Source organism: Dendrobates tinctorius, unplaced genomic scaffold (genome assembly GCF_039654945.1).
Source record: "Dendrobates tinctorius isolate UK_male_01 unplaced genomic scaffold, ASM3965494v1 ptg000012l, whole genome shotgun sequence".
Lineage (NCBI taxonomy): Eukaryota > Metazoa > Chordata > Amphibia > Anura > Dendrobatidae > Dendrobates > Dendrobates tinctorius.
In genome coordinates, this window is record NW_027361680.1 from 4111273 (window position 1) to 4127942 (window position 16670).

General features: G+C 48.7%; 1 protein-coding gene across 1 annotated transcript in view; it reads left to right on the forward strand.

Moving 5' to 3' along the window:
• The window catches only part of LOC141066014 (P-selectin-like), a 927434-nt gene that overhangs the window by 824831 nt on the left and 85933 nt on the right, over window positions 1-16670 (forward strand). The window lies entirely within an intron of this gene.

The following is a 16670-nucleotide window of genomic DNA, read 5'->3' on the forward strand; positions in this document are numbered from 1 at the left end:
GTTTTCCTACCTACAAAGAATAGAGAGGTCTGTAATTTTTATCGTAGGTACACTTCAACTTTGAGAGACAGAATCTTTAAAAAAAATCCCGAAAATCACATTGTATGATTTTTACATAGTTAATTAACAATTTATTGCATGAAATAAGTATTTGATACAATAGAAAAACAAAACTTGATATTTGGTACAGAAACCTTGTCTGCAATTACAGAGGTCAGATGTTTCCTGTAGATCTTGACCAAGTTTTCACACACTGCTGCAAGAATTTTGGCCCATCCCTTAATACAGATCTTCTCCAGGTTTTGTTGCTGTCGCTGGGCAACATTGAGTTTCAGCTCTCTCCAAAGATTTTCTATTGAGTTCAGGTGTGGAGACTGGCTAGGCCACTGCAGGACCTTGAAATGCTTCTTAAGGAGCCACTCCTTAGTTGCCCTGGCTGTGTGTTTCGGATCATTGTCATGCTGGAAGAACAAGCCATGATCCATCTTCAATGCTGTTACTGAGGGAAGGAGGTTGTTGTCCAAAATCTTGCGATACATGACCTCATCCATCCTCTCTTCAATACGGAGCAGTTGTAAGGGAGTTCCGGGACCGTAGTCATGGACAAGTATTCAGGTATATCTGAGCCCTGGCCTCCTCTTACATGAAAACAATGTCCATTCGTCAACACACCTGTGTCTCCTGGTCCAGCTCCTTCATGGTCTTCCCTATGCTGCAGGAGACCCTCTCCAGACTGCTTTGCATTAACTGACACACAGTCCATTCCAACTTTTACATGAACAACTTTACTGGTTTCGTTACACAGCACATCTATGTACTTCACAGGTTTCTCAATACACGTTTCTTCATCTCTCACTGTCACACAGCATGTACCCAGGTTGGACCTTCCCAGACAAGTCCTCAGCGTCCTTCCTGTTCAGCTCTGCTACGGTAGACATTAACCTGCCTGCTTCACCCCAGGAATAGGATTATCAGTTCCCAAAGTCAGTTGCCACATGGCGAGCAACCTGCCCTTCTGTACTGTCCCTTGTGATGACACAGCAGCCTCCTAGGTCAAACGCATTACTCCTGGAAGTTCCCTCAGCCGTTTCACCCCGAAACTGAGGGCATCAGCCCAAGTGATAAGTTTCCACATTCAGGAGCCACCTGTGTCCACGTATTCTCACTACTTCAGTCTCAAGTCATTGTTCCTCATCCTCTGTGATCTCCTGCTGTACTGGCCTGGTGCTGTGGATGGCTGGGCTTCTAGATTGAATGTTACGGGGCTGCTACATTACTCCTAGGCACTTAAGCTCATGCAAGCTTATTGGGTATTAACCATGGGCCCTTAGGCCAGTGCTCACAGAAGGGCACCCTGGCCCGAACTGACTACACTTCAGGAAAAGCTCCTGCTTACCCTGCAGCATGCACCTCCTAGTTAACTATTAACTAATTGTAACTCCTATACTATAATTAAGTACACTAGAATGCCCCCCATCTAGTGGCCAAACATGAACACTACACTTACCCTATACAATATACATTTATACTGTACATTCAGCAAGACACGGTAATACACATACTGTAACAGTGTAGCAGTACCATTATATAAGAGTGGTAATACACTAAATCGTGTAGCAGTACCATCATATATTACAAATATACATACACTAATAACATACGGCATCGGGACGAAAGAGAAAGGAAGAGGCATAAACAAACAAAATATATCATACCACCTAAATAGTCGTCTTGTCCCCTTTGCAGAAAAGCACCCCCAAAATATGGTGTTTCCTCCACCATGCTGACAGTTGGGATGGCGTTCTTGGGGTTGTGTTCATCCATCTTCTTCCTCCAAACACGGTGTGTGGAGTTGATTCCAAGAAGTTCTATTTTGGTCTCGTCTGACAACATGACCTTCTATCATGCCTCCTCTGGATCATCCAGATGGTCATTGCTGAACTTCAAATGGGCCTGGACATATGCTGGCATGAGCAGAGGGACCTTATGTGCCCTGCTAGATTTTAATCCATGATGGCATAGTGTGCTACTAATGATTATGTTTGAGATTGTGGCCCCAGCTCTTTTCAGGTCGCTGACCAGTTCCTACCATGCATTTCAGGGCTGATTCCTGACCTTTCTCAGACAGTCATCTTGTGTTTCTTCTATTTTCTAATAATTGTGCCAGTAGTTTTTGTCGTCTCACCTAGCTGCTTGCCTATTGTCCAGTAGCCCATCCCAGCCTTGTGCAGGTCTACAATTTTGTCACTGGTGTCCTTAGAAAGCTCTTTGGTCTTGGTCATGGTGGACAGGTTGGAGTGTGATTGAATGAATGTGTGGACAGGTGTCTTTTATACAGGTAACAAGTTTAAACAGGTGCAATTAATAAAGGTAATCAGTGTAGAGTGGGAGGGTTTCTTGAAGAAAAATTAACAAGTCTATGAGAGCCAGAATTATTTCTTGTTGGTAGGTGATCAAATACTTATTTCAGGCAAGAAAATGCATTTTAATTATTTAAAAATCATACAATGTGATTTTCTGTTTTTTTTTTTTTTGTTTTTTTTGTCACGAACCAATATGGTTAAGTCCAGCGGATGACACAATGTACAACAAAAAGCGGGATGGAATAGGGAGAGGAAGGCCCTCAACAAAGGATGGGGCACCTCCTGAACTCCAACCTGTGCCTGTCCCTAAACTCCCCTAATGCCCTAAGCAGGTCCTTCCCTCCGCCGCCGTCTCGTGCTTAAACCCTGTTTGTCTCCTCCCTATTCCCTGGCAAGTGCACTGGGCAGCAAGGACGCTAGCCTCACCACTGCAGATGGTGAACAAAACAGGGAGAGGGACAACAAGAAGACAGACAGTAAAAGGGGAACTTAACAACGGTCTCTGCTGCAAAGTACTGCACAGCAGAGGAAAAGCACCAGGACCATGAACTCCACGAAACCAGAAGATTCACCACTGTAACCAGAGAGCTCATTACTCCAGGCTTGGTTAACATAGATTACTCTATCACCGACAGTCAACTGATGCATCAGATGACTATTTAATGGATGGTGGGATTGGTCACCACCCACATCAGCTGACCAGCAACACAGCAGTTGCCAGCAAGGAAACTGACATTTAACCCTTGCTGACCTGAAAGGAAAAAACTACAGGTAGATTATAGCGGAACCAGAGTTGCCACAAATCCAAACCTGAATCATGACAGCACCCCCCCTTTCAACAAGGGGCCTCTAGACCCTCAACACCAGACTTCACCGGAAATTACGTCTCCAACCACTTGGATTCACCCCCGCAATCACCTGATCTTCCAGTTTATGGCAAACGCAGCCTGATGGAGATAGCAATAATGTAGGCTCTGGAGGCGCAACAAATCTCCAGAGCGCTGACCTGTGGAATACATTGTGTATCTGCATTACTGGGGGTAAGTCCACCTGAAAATTCCCCAGGCTGAGAATGGTCAACACCCGATATGGCCCGATCACCCTAGGACTCCAGGTCCCAGATGCGTACTTCCACCTGATGTTTTTGGTGGACACCCAAATGTATTAATTCTCACACAGATCCAGACCTGAATGTTTAATTTCCATGCATTCCTTTGCCAAAGGATGGTGACATTTTTGAGGAACAGTGTCTTGAATTACCTGGCTCAGACTTCTGAGCCGAAGCTCCCCCTGCTCCCTCCGGTGGTTACTGGAGGTAGTGGAGCTGGTCAGATTGACAGAAGTCTGCCACCTGATGATGATGATGATGATGACGATTGGAGATCTGGGGTTACTGATTGGAGTATTTAAGTCTGCAGACTTCCTGCAATCCCTGCTGGTGATTGCTTTCCTGTGCATTCAGAGGTCTGATGTCTCCTGCCCTGATCCTGCATTGTTTAGCTAAGTGGTTCATTTGCTAATCCTTTGCATCTGATCTGGTTTTGTCTCTCTCTGCTTGTTGTGCAGGCTCAGCTTGCTCCTCTGGGGGCTGTGCTGGACCACCACTCCATATGTTACAGCCTGTGTCAGTTTGTTCAGTCCCTAGTTATATTGGTCTCTTTTGCTTTGCTCCCAGTTCATACCGGAGTGCTGATATAGTGGGGGCGAAGTCGTGTGACTTCAGTGTTTTTTTGTACATCAGACATGTTGTTTTTTTTGTTGCGTGATTGCAGACAGTGTCTTTCCTTTCCTGTCCTGTCGAGTCATTTTGGGCCCCATCGTTTGCTCTGTCTATTTTTCTGCCTGCGTTTGTGTTTCATCTTGTCTCACCGACAATATATGTTTGGGGGCTATCTATTCCATTTGGGGTCTGCTCCGGGGCAGTTTAGATTTCACCTTTCTTGTTTTAGGCTTAGTTAGCTCTCCGGCTGTGCCGAGGCGTCTAGGGCATCGTAGGTACGCTCCACGGCTACTCCTAGTTGTGTGGATAGGATCAGGGGTCTGCAATCTGCTTAGTTACCAACCTCTCTGGTTTTCTGATGGCTTAGCCTCTTCCTGCTATCCTCCTCGGTGAACCATTCATAACAGAATCACCAGCCCTACTGTAGACTCTAGGGTAGTCAAAGAAGGAAAGAATTGTAAAAAAAAAAAAAAGTCAAATTTTTTTTTTTGTATATTTTTTCCTCTTTTTCTCTGGGGCTGTAGGAGGATTTTTTTTGTCTAAATGGAGACTAAGCAATTGTCTGATCGTGTTGAGCAGCTTGCTGCTGAAGTGCGGGGAATTTCTGCCTATCTCGCTCAATCATCTGCTGCTGAACCAAAAATCCATAGTCCTGATGTGTTTTCTGGTGATCGATCTAAATTTTTGAATTTAAAGAATAATTGTAAACTATTTTTTGCTTTGAAATCTAACTCATCGGGGAGCTCTGTGCAGCAGGCTAAAATTGTCATCTCCCTGCTGCGCGGTGATCCTCTGGATTGGGCTTTTTCTTTGACACCTGGAGATCCTATTCTGGCTAATGTGGATGCATTTTTCATTTTTTCAAGCCCTGGGGTTGTTGTATGATGAACCTAATGCTATTGATCAAGCTGAGAAAACCTTATTGGCATTGAACCAGTGTCAGGATTCTGCAGAGTTATATTGTCAAAAATTCCGAAAGTGGGCGTTCCTTACTAAATGGAATGATGATGCCCTAGCAGCTCTCTTTCAGAAGGGTCTGGCAGAAACCGTAAAAGATGTTATGGTGAGATTTCGTGTCCCCTCTGGTCTTGATGACTCTGTCATTGGCCATTCAAATTGATCGGCGTTTACGTGAATGTAAAACTACACGAGAGACAGTGCCACCTTTCGAACAAACTTCTGAACCCATGCAATGTGATAGGGTTTTGTCTAGGGCACAACGTTGGGACTTTAGAAGGCATAATAAGTTGTGTTTTTTTTTTGTGGGGACGCCTCTCATACTATTTCTGTCTGTCCTAAACGAGAAAAGCGTTTTGCTCACGCAGTTGCGGTGGGCACTGTACAGCCTAAGTTCCTTTTGGCGATTATCTTGATCTGCTCCTTGTCTAAATTTTCTGCTAAGGCTTTTGTTGATTCAGGAGCAGCTCTGAATCTGATGGATTTTGACTTTGCCAAACATTGTGGTTTTCCCATGATACCCCTGTGGACGCCTATCCCTTTGAGGGGTATTGATGCTACTCCTTTGGTGGAGAATAAACCCCTGTTTTGGACTCAGGTGATAATGCGGGTCGCCCCTGACCACCAAGAGAATTATACATTTTTGGTGTTGCACAATTTGCATGATACCATTGTTCTGGGTTTTCCCTGGTTGCAAACCCATAATCCTGTTTTGGATTGGAAATCTGTGTCTGTGATGAGTTGGGGTTGTCAATGTGTTCTTAGTTTCACTCCTGTTTTCCCACCTCTCCCTGATATTCCTGACTATTTGGCTGATTTTTCTGATGTATTTAGTGAGAATAAGTCTGCGTCTTTGCCTCCTCATAGGAGTTATGACTGTGCAATTGAGTTAATGCCCGGGTGTAAACTTCCCAAGGGTTGGCTTTTCAACTTGTCGGTACCTGAACATGATGCTATGCGATCTTATATCAAGGAGTCGTTGGAGAAGGGTCATATCAGACCATCCTCTTCACCTTTAGGTGCTGGGTTTTTTTTGTGGCCAAGAAAGATGACTCATTAAGGCCATGTATTGACTATCGTTCCCTTAACAAAATCACTGTTAAATATCAGTACCCGTTACCCCTGATTTCTGATTTATTTTCCAGAGTTAAAAGTGCCTGTTGGTTTACCAAACTTGACATCAGGGGGACGTATAATCTTATTCGCATCAAGCACGGGGACGAATAGAAGACCCCGGAGGGACATTTTGAGTACCTGGTGATGCCTTTTGGGCTCACTAATGCCCCTTCCGTCTTCCAATCTTTTATGAACGATATTTTTCTGGACCTTGTGGATAAGTTTTTGATCATTTATCTGGATGATATTTTGATCTTTTCCAGTGATTGGGATTCTCATGTGGAACATGCCCTGACTGTGTTACGGATTTTGAGAGAAAATACTATGTATGTTAAGGGATCGAGGTGTCTCTTTGGTGTACAGAGGATTCGTTTTTGAGATTCATTTTGTCTGCTATTGAAACGAACCCGACCAAGGTGCAGGCCATTTATGATTGGGTTCAGCCCACTTCTTTGAAGGCTCTCCAGAAGTTTTTGGGTTTTGCTAATTTCTACCGTAAATTTATAAGTAATTTTTCTGGTATTGTTAAACCACTGACTGATTTGACCAAAAAGGGCGCGGATGTGGTGAATTGGTCTCCAGAGGCAGTCTCGGCATTTCAGGACCTTAAGCGGAGATTCACTTCTGCTCCGATTCTAAGGCAACCTGATGTCTCACTCCCATTTCAGGTGGAGATAGATGCTTCTGAGATTGGTGCAGGAGCTGTTTTGTCCCAAAGAGATCCAGTAACTTCTAAGATGAATCCCTGTGCCTTCTTTTCTTGTAAATTTTCCCCATCTGAATGTAACTATGACGTGGGGAATCAGGAATTGTTGGCCATGAAATGGGCCTTTGAAGAGTGGAGACATTGGTTGGAGGGAGCTAGACATCAAGTTGTGGTCCTCACCGACCACAGGAATTTGATTTATCTTGAATCAGCCAAATGCTTGAATCCTAGATCGGCTAGGTGGGCCTTGTTTTTCACGCGTTTTAATTTTGTGGTCTCCTTTCTTCCGGGCACTAAGAATGTTAAGGCGGATGCCCTTTCCAGGAGTTTCTTTGCGGATTCTCTTGATGTGACCAAGCCTACTACCATTCTAAATGAGGGTGTAGTTCTTTCCGCCATCTCTCCTGATTTGAGACGTGCCCCGGAGCAATTTCAGGAGGATAAACCTGAACGATGCCCTATGGGAAAATTGTATGCCCCTGACCAGTGGAGGAAAAGAGTAATGTCTGAAATTCATTGCTCCACGTTGGCTGGTCATCCCGGTATCTTTGGTACCAGAGATTTGGTGAGTCGGTCTTTTTGGTGGCCTGCCTTATCTCGTGATGTCAGGAATTTTGTGCAGTCCTGTGGGACTTGTTCTCGGTCCAAGCCCTGTTCTTGTGTTAGTGGTTTGATGCCCCTGCCAGTGCCCAGGAGGCCGTGGATCCATATCTCAATGGATTTTATCTCTGATCTCCCTGTCTCTCAGAGAATGACTGTTACCTGGGTGATCTGTGATAGATTTTCTAAGATGGTCCATCTTGTACCACTCCCAAAGTTGCCGTCTTCTTCTGAGTTGGTGCCCGTGCTTTTACAAGTGGTTCGTCTGCACGATTCCTGAGAATCCACTCAATGCCGACTTTTATTCCCCATTGACTTGCATTGGGGTCGGGTTTCAGACGAAACTCCGACTTTTTTTTGCCATAGTCGGACCAGTTTCATCCGACTCAAATTTTGTTTCATGAAACCCGATCCGACCAAAGTCGCTCAACTCTATCTGAGAACATTGTATCGGACAGAGGAGTCCAGTTTGTTTCCAGATTTTGGAGAGCTTTTTGTTCCAAACTGGGAGTTCAATTGTCTTTCTCCTCTGCATTTCATCCTCAGACCAATGGGCAGACTGAGAGAACAAACCAGACTTTGGAGTCCTATTTGAGATGTTTCATATCTGCTGATCAGGATGATTGGGTCTCATTTTTACCATTGGCCGAATTCGCACTAAACAATAGGGCTAGTTCCGCCACTTTGATGTCTCCTTTCTTTTGTAACTTTGGGTTTCATCTCGATTTTCTTCGGGGCAGGTGGAAGCTTCTGCCTGCCCAGGTGTGGATTCTGTGGTAGAAAGAATGCAGCAGATTTGGGACCAAGCAGTAGATAAGTTGTCCCACTCTCAGGAAAAGGCCCAACGGTTTTCCAACCGGCATAGGAGCGTTGGTCCCTGGTTTAAAGTGTGTGATATGGTTTGGTTGTCCTCAAAAATTATTCCCATGAAGGTTGCATCGCCAAAATTCAAGCCAAGGTTCATTAGACCTTATAAAATTTTGGAAATTCTTAACCCGTTTCTTTCCATTTGGCTTTTCCAGTTACGTTTAATATTCATAATGTTTTTCATAAATCTTTGTTGAAAAGGTTTGTGGAGCCAGTGGTTCCCATGGCGGCGCCCCCTGACCCTGTACTGGTTGAGGGAAATTTGGAGTATGAGGTAGAGAAGATATTGGATTCTCGTCTGGCTAGACGGAGACTTCAGTACTTGGTCAAGTGGAAGGGTTATGGCCAGGAGGATAATTCTTGGGTCTCTGTGCCTGACATCCATGCCAAGAAATTGATTTGTGCCTTTCACCGGGCCCATACTGATCGGCCTGGTGACCCTCCTCAAGGGGGGGTACTGTTGTGAATTCCCTGGCTCAGACTTCTGAGCTGAAACTCCCCCTGCTCCCTCCAGTGGGTACTGGAGGTAGTGGAGCTGGTCTGATTGACAGAAGTCTGCCACCTGATGATAATGACGATTGGAGATCTGGGGTTACTGATTGGAGTATTTAAGTCTGCAGACTTCCTGCAATCCCTGCTGGTGATTGCTTTCCTGTGCATTCAGAGGTTTGATGTCTCCTGCCCTGATTCTGCATTGTTCAGCTAAGTGGTTCATTTGCTAATCCTTTGCATCTGATCTGGTTTTGTCTCTCTCTGCTTGTTGTACGGGTTCAGCTTGCTCCTCTGGGGGCTTGCTGGACCACCGCTCCATATGTTACAGCCTGTATCAGTTTGTTCAGTCCACTGTTATATTGGACTCTTTTGCTTTGCTCACAGTTCATACCGGAGTGCTGATATAGTGGGGGTGAAGTCGTGTGACTTCAATGTTTTTTTGTGCATCAGACGTGTTGGATTTTTCAGGGTTTTTGCGTGATTGCAGACAGTGTCTTTCCTTTCCTGTCTAGTCATTTTGGGCCCCATCGTTTGCTCAGTCTATTTTTCTGCCTGCGTTTGTGTTTCATCTTGTCTCACCAACAATACATGTTTGGGGGCTATCTATTCCTTTTGGGGTCTGCTCCGGGGCAGTTTAGATTTCACCTTTCTTGCATTAGGCTTAGTTAGCTCTCTGGCCAAGGCGTCTAGGGCATCATAGGTACGCTCCACGGCTACTGCTAGTTGTGTGGATAGGATCAGGGGTCTGCAATCCGCTTAGTTACCAACCTCTCTGGTTTTCTGGTGGCTTAACCTGTTCCTGCCATCCTCCTCGATGACCCATTCATAACAGAACAGACAACAGAAGATTCCCCCTGTGTTACCAAATTCATACCCTCACTATACACAGAGGAAACCACCACCCTCCCCTGGTACCTCATCGTGGGAGGACTCCGAGAGTCAGGGTTTACTTGTGGTGAAGGTTGAGTCTTGCCCCTGCTTCCTGGTAGCACCTTAGCTGCCCCCAAGGGAAAAGAAGGGGTAGGTTTGAGAAGGGCAGTTGAGATCATCGCTCCCAGGCAGCAGTCCTTACAAGACTGGTCTCAACTGACTACTTCCCTGGACCACCAATTTATGACCGGGTTGTGACTCTTCAGCCAGGGAAGGCCTAAGATGATGGGAGTTGGACTACCCTGCAAGACATAGCATGACAGGGACTCCTCACGAAGATTCCCTATATGCATGTTAATATTATCTATGACTTGGGTCACACTTACCTGGTTGAGATGAACAGAGTCAACTGCCTGAACGGTAATGGGTCTTGCCAGTGACCTACTGATCAGACCGTGGGTCTGAAAAAATCTAGAACCCACCAAATTGACTCCAGCTCCACTATCCACAACCATTGGTATAGTCTCAGTTATCCCACCAACCAACACTTCAGCCAGAATGGTACAATGAGACGAAAAGATGGAGAAAATATACATACCCTGGTCGTCTCCCTCCATACGACTAGGGGAATGCAGCTTTTGTGATGGAGTACTACTTTGGGCAGAGCTGGGCAGACATTGATAAAATGATCCATAAGACCATAGTAGAAGCATGCCCTCATCCCACAGCGAACCGCAGGCAACCAAGTTTGAGAGAAGACTTCTCCCACCTGCATAGGTTTGTCTGTCTGCATCAGTGTGTCCACTTCCCTAGAAAGAACATGGGGTAGATTCTGTGTATGTCTCTCCCTGAGGTGTCTATCCACCCATATAGCAAGGGCCATGGATCCCTACAACGACCTGCCTGCACCAGAGTATCCTAAAGCCTAGCTGACAGACAATGACAAAAATGGCTCCTAAGAGCTTTGTCATTCCACTGAGTGTCAGTGGCCCATCTCCGGAATTCTGAGTAGTACTCCTCAGCCGGTCGGCCCCTCTGCTTGATCTTACGTTGTTGAGACTTAGCCAGGGAGACGCCATCAAGATCCCCATCCACCAGCGCAAATGCTGCGAAAAACTCGTCCATCAACCAAAATGATTGTAAATCAGTGGGCAGGGAGAAGACTCAGGATTGGGGCTCACCCTTGAAAAAAGAGAGACATAATACCCACACGCTATTTCTCACTCCCTTACAGGCTTCTTTGAATACAATAAATTAATCTCTCCCTCCAGAGAACCAGTCAGGGAGAGATACTGTATTTTGTGCTCCGGTTGAGCCTGGACATGAACCAAGACCAAGAACCCCGACACCTGCTGAAGCTGCTGCACGACCTGACACTGCAACTCCTTAATAATAATATAATAAATTTTATTTCTATAGTGCCGACATATTCCACAGCACTTTACATTTCAGAGGGGATTTAACTCCTTAACCTTATCTGTGAGGGTCTGGATTAGGTGAGCAAAAGTCTGTGGTTTAGCCATAGGTTCACCGGAAAAAAGTATGGGTCGGTGATAATGTCACAAACCAATACGGTTAAGTCCAGCAGATGACACCACATACACCCAACAATGGGATGGAATGGGGAGAGGTAGGCCCTCACCATAGGGAACATGGGATGGGGCACCCCCTGAAGTCCAACCTGTGCCTGTACCTAAACTCCCCTAACGCCCTAAGTGGGTCCATCCCTTCGCTGCAGTCTCGTACCTAAACCCTGTTTGTCTCCTCGCTATTTCTTGGCTAGTGCACTGGCCGGCAAGGACACTAGCATCACTGTTGCAGATGATGAACAACACAGGGAGAGGGATAACAACAAGACAGACAGTAAAAGGGGAACTTAAAGGGAATCTGTCACCCCATTTTTTGACTTTCAGTTGCCGGCACCGCCATTAGGGGCTTATCTACCGCATTCTGTAATGCTGTAGATAAGCCCCCGATGTAACCTGAAAGATAAGAAAAAGAAGTTAGATTATACTCACCCAGGGGCGGTCCGGGTCCGGTTTTGGTCCGATGGGTGTCGCGGTCCAGTCCGGCGCCTCCCATCTTCTAACGGTGACGTCCTCTTCTTTGCTTCCCGTCGTGGTTCCTGCACAGGCGCACTCTGCTCTGCCCTGTTGAGGGCAGAGCAGAGTACTGCAGTGCGCAGGCACCAGATCAGGTCAGAGAGGTCTGGCACCTGCGCACTGCAGTATTTTACTCTGCCCCCAACAGGGCAGGTAAAGTACGCCTGCGCCGGAGCCACGATGGGAAGCAAAGAAGAGGATGTCACTGCTACAAGATGGGAAGCGCTGGACCACGACACCCATCGGACGAAGACCAGACCGCCCCCCTGTGAGTATAATCTAACTCATTTTTCTTATCTTTCAGGTTACATTGGGGGTTTATCTACAGCATTACAGAGTGCTGTCAATAATCCCCTGATGGCGGTGCCGGCAGTTGATAGTCGAAAAATGGGGTGACAGATTCCCTTTAACAACTGTCTCTGCTGCAAAGCACCGCACAGCAGAGGAAAGGCACCAGGACCACGAACTCCAAAAAAACAGCAGATTCACCACTGCAACCAGAGAGCTCCTTACTCCAGACTTGGTCAAAAATATTGCTCTATCACCGACAGTCAGCTGATGCATAAGGTGACTATTTAAAGGATGGTGAGAGTGGTCACCACCCACATCAGCTGACAAGTAACACAGTACTTGCCAGCAAGGAAACTGACATTTCACCCTTGCATACCTGAAAGGAAAAAAATACATTTACATTATAACGGAACCAGAGCTGCCATGAATCCAAACCTGAATCGTGACATTTTTATTTTCAGATTCTGTCTCTCACAGTTGAAGTGTACTTATGATAAAAAATACAGACCTCTCCATTCTTTGAAGGTGGGAAAACTTGCAAAATCAACAGTGTATTAAATACTTATTTTCCCCACTGTATGTAACAACCAGAAACCAACATCACCTGAACATGGGAAAGTGAACAATATCCAAAAACAATCAGAGCTGTCTCTGGGAAGATAACACACACGAACAGGGGATGTCATGCTCTGGATGGGAAAGTCTGATGGACGGCACAACACACACAATCAACGAGATGGGAAAAGGGAGAGGAAGGCCCTAACAGTAGGGAGCAAGTGATGGGGTGTGGTAGGGGCCGGGCTTGGGGGGTGGACCACTGCTTACCCTGTTCGGACGCTGCAGACACCAGGCGACTCAAGGACGAGGCGGAGACAGATTTCACGTGTAACAGTTCCGGATTTATTCGTCGTCCTCCTGACAACCACCAAACACGCACCGCAGCTTCTTCACACTGTCTCCAGGCACGGGTACCTGCATCTTCGTTCCAGTCACAGTAACGCACCTCGCGGATCTTTCACTGGGGGCTGTCCTAGACCAATCTACCTCCAGCGCTTCACCTGTCCAAGGTCGTCGTCCAATCGGTATCCCGGGGCCTCATCTGTCCTGCGGTCCGTCGGGTCAGGGCCACCCCCCTGACTGTCTCTTCTCTGTCCATCCCCTGGCCGAGCTCTTCTCTCTTCCCTGTATTCTTCTGAGCTCCTCCGGGGACTAATTTAATCTCGAGCCCCGCCTACTTCTATTTATCCCCTCTCCCACAGGGAAATTCCCCTCCCGGGCTCCTATCTCCCCGTCCCCCATGACTAAGCATATCCTGAGCCATAAGCTGATGTATAGTCCTGCACTACTCTCCCCTGCCATCTTGTGGTCACTTCTCAGTACTACACCCTCCTATCCTGACTTTCCTAGCTGTCACCCTTCTATCCTGTCAGTCTCCGTCTCTGGTGTACAAACCGTCCCCTCATACTGCCAGGACGTCTGTCCGTCAAGTCACCTTCCCCACACTCCCCCTCCCTTTGTCCATTGTCATCCCGACAATCATCCTACCTACGTCGTTCAAAAACTTAACCACAGTCTGTTGTCGGACCGGTCGTTGGCCGCCCCCGCCACCCACGGGGGCCGAACTAAACCGGGAGCACCATGCTCCGAGCAGCCTACCGCTACTCGCCAGCGCGCACGCCACGTGACAACTTCTTTCGGGTTGGCGAGGTCCACCCGGACTACTCTACGGCGTGAACCTCCCACTGCTCTCCCCTTCCACTACCTTCAGTTGTCCGGAACGCCATGACCGAGGCCTTTCGCCTACCAGGTCATCGACGTCCGCTCGTCCTTTTGGGGTGTCCGTGGTGTTGAGGACCTGACTGGCGGACCACTGTCTGGCTCAATGTTCCTCGTTTCTTCATCTGCCACTTAAGAGTCATGGTCGGCATATTCGTCACCTCTACCTTGTACCCGGAACCTGTTACATATACATTTTTGCCAAACACATTATTCACTAAATCAACTCTTAACAGACTATTACTCTTACTTTAATAACATAAGGAGTTACTTAACTGGGGTAACCCTTTTTTCTTTTCTCTTTTTTGTTTTCTCTTTTTTTTTTTTTTTCCAAGCACGTTAACATATTTTTCCAAAACATTTTCCATACAGCATTCTTAAAATAAAGACTCCCCCTCCCTTTAACGTTAGTACTTCCTTTTACGCATCCCCGCTATGTCAGGAAAAACAAACTTAACCATATAAAAAAACATTTTTATTTCAACCTGGACGAACACTGTCCTTGTGGCCTGCACAACGGTGCAGCGAAATCCCGACAGTCCGGGCCATCTCCTGATAGCCGGTAGCAAGGGGCCCCACAGTCGTGGAGCTCCCGGGATGCAGGGAGTGTCTCTAGGGGTCCTTTTTACAGGGCTCATGACCTTCGGGTTCAGCGATTACGGCTACCGCGTAGTAGCTGCAGGGACTGTATTCCTTGTAGTATGACACCAAGTCCCCCTCTCGCAACGCCCAGCCGAGACGAATGGAGGTCACTTTGATGTACACCTTCTGGCCGGTTGCGAGGTCTCGGATGAACCTGTAACCTTTCTGCAAGTTAGCATACACGAGCCGTCCCATAGATCGTGCAGCCGCCATGCCAGCCTCCCCCCTCTCATGGAGCAGGTTCCAGACCTCCTGCTCCCTGGCCTTTTTCTTTCAGATGACCTCCGCGACCCAAACGGAGGGTCCGGTGTAGGCCCTGGAGTCCAGTGGGCGGGACGCAGCCAGGGTTGAGAGCGGGGCAGAGGCGGCAGTAGATGTCGGCGGCCCAGCAGCCGCTGGGGCCGGGCGGCGGGTAGGGGCAGCCATAGTTCCTGATGAATAGGCCACAGAGCCCGACCTGCAGGCCGCGGCGGACTCCGGTGATGACACAGATGCAGCTGCTGGGCGGGCCGCAACCGGAGTTACAGACGGAGCCGGAGTAGCGGCCAGCTTCAGGGACGGGGCCGCCGCTGACAGGTGGAACGCAGCAGAGTCGGCCATGGGCTGGCTCCACACCAGACATGGCGCCGCCGGTCGAGTCGGCTCGGGGACGGGAGCAGGGGCTTCGCTCAGCCCGGCGGAGGCCGCAGAGCCCTCCGCAGCTGGGCTTCCAGAAGCACAGGAGGCCGCGTGCTGCGGCCGAGTGGTGGGGGCCGCTTGTGGAGCTGCCGGCAGAGCCGGGGGAACTCTCACCTTCCCCGGCACCACGGCCTCTGACAGGTCATCCCGACAGGTCATCCCACGGCTTCTCCCGTAGCATCCGTTCTTCACCCCGCCATGCGGCAGGGCTAGCCTCCAGGCTCGGGGATCCCGCGGGGAGGCTCCCCAGTGGTGTCTTCGGCGGCTGCTCCCGCGGGGCCCGCCCTCACTCCTCTTCTCTGCCCGAAGTCTGGAGGACTGTCCGTGACTCCAAGAAGCTGGTCTCCCAGCGAGACTCGATCTCCCGACACCAATGCCACTCCAGGCATCCGAGGCCACGGCAGCTGCAGCGTCACATCCCGTCCGGTGGGCAACAATCGAATGGCGCCAAGCAGCTGCAGCCAGCCTTCTCTCCCGGGCCACTCCCGCTCCTGGGTGGGGCGATGGCCGACTTCTCCACCCAGCTGCCCGGGTCCAGTATGAGGGGGCGGCGGTATCCAGACACACACTGCTCCCCCCATGGGTACGTTGGAGGGGGCCCCAGTCCATCCAGAACAACTGCAAATGCCCGGGCCCCTCCCCGGTGCTGGAGCACCACCGCCATACTGGATGGAATCCGGCGCCGCCCCGGAGCCTCTGCTGGCAACACAGATCCAAAACAGCATCCCCAACTTGTAATCCACAGGTGTTTGTAATCCACGTGCACTTGTAATCTACAGAGGAACAGTCCACGTCCTTCTAGGTTCTTCAAATGCAGGCCTGCTGCGGAAGGTGTCATATTAGCAGCGGCGATCCTGCCGACTACGCCAAATGTGGTAGGGGCCGGGCTTGGGGGTGGATGACTGCTTACCCTGTTTGGACGCCGCAGACACCAGGCAACTCAAGGACGAGGCGGAGACAGACTTCACAGAGACAGATTTTCCTCCTGACGACCACCAAACACGCACCGCAGCTTCTTCACACTGTCTCCAGGCCCGGGTACCTGCATCTTCGTTCCAGTCACAGTAACGCACCTCGTGGATCTTTCACTGGGGGCTGTCCAAGACCAATCTACCCCCAGCGCTTCACCTGTCCAAGGTCGTCGTCCAATCAGTACCCCCGGGGCCTCGTCTGTCCTGCGGTCCGTCGGGTCAGGGCCACCCCCCTGACTGTCTCTTCTCTGTTCGTCCCCTGGCCGAGCTCTTCTCTCTTCCCTGTATTCTTCTGAGCTCCTCCTGGGACTAATCTCGAGCCCCGCCTACTTCTATTTATCCCCTCTCCCACAGGGGAATTCCCCTCCCGGGCTCCTATCTCCCCGCCCCCCCATGACTAAGCATATCCTTAGCCATAAGCTGATGTATAGTCCTGCACTACTCTCCCCTGCCATCTTGTGGTTACTTCTCAGTACTACACCCTCCTATCCTGCCTTTCCTAGCTGTCATCCTTCTATC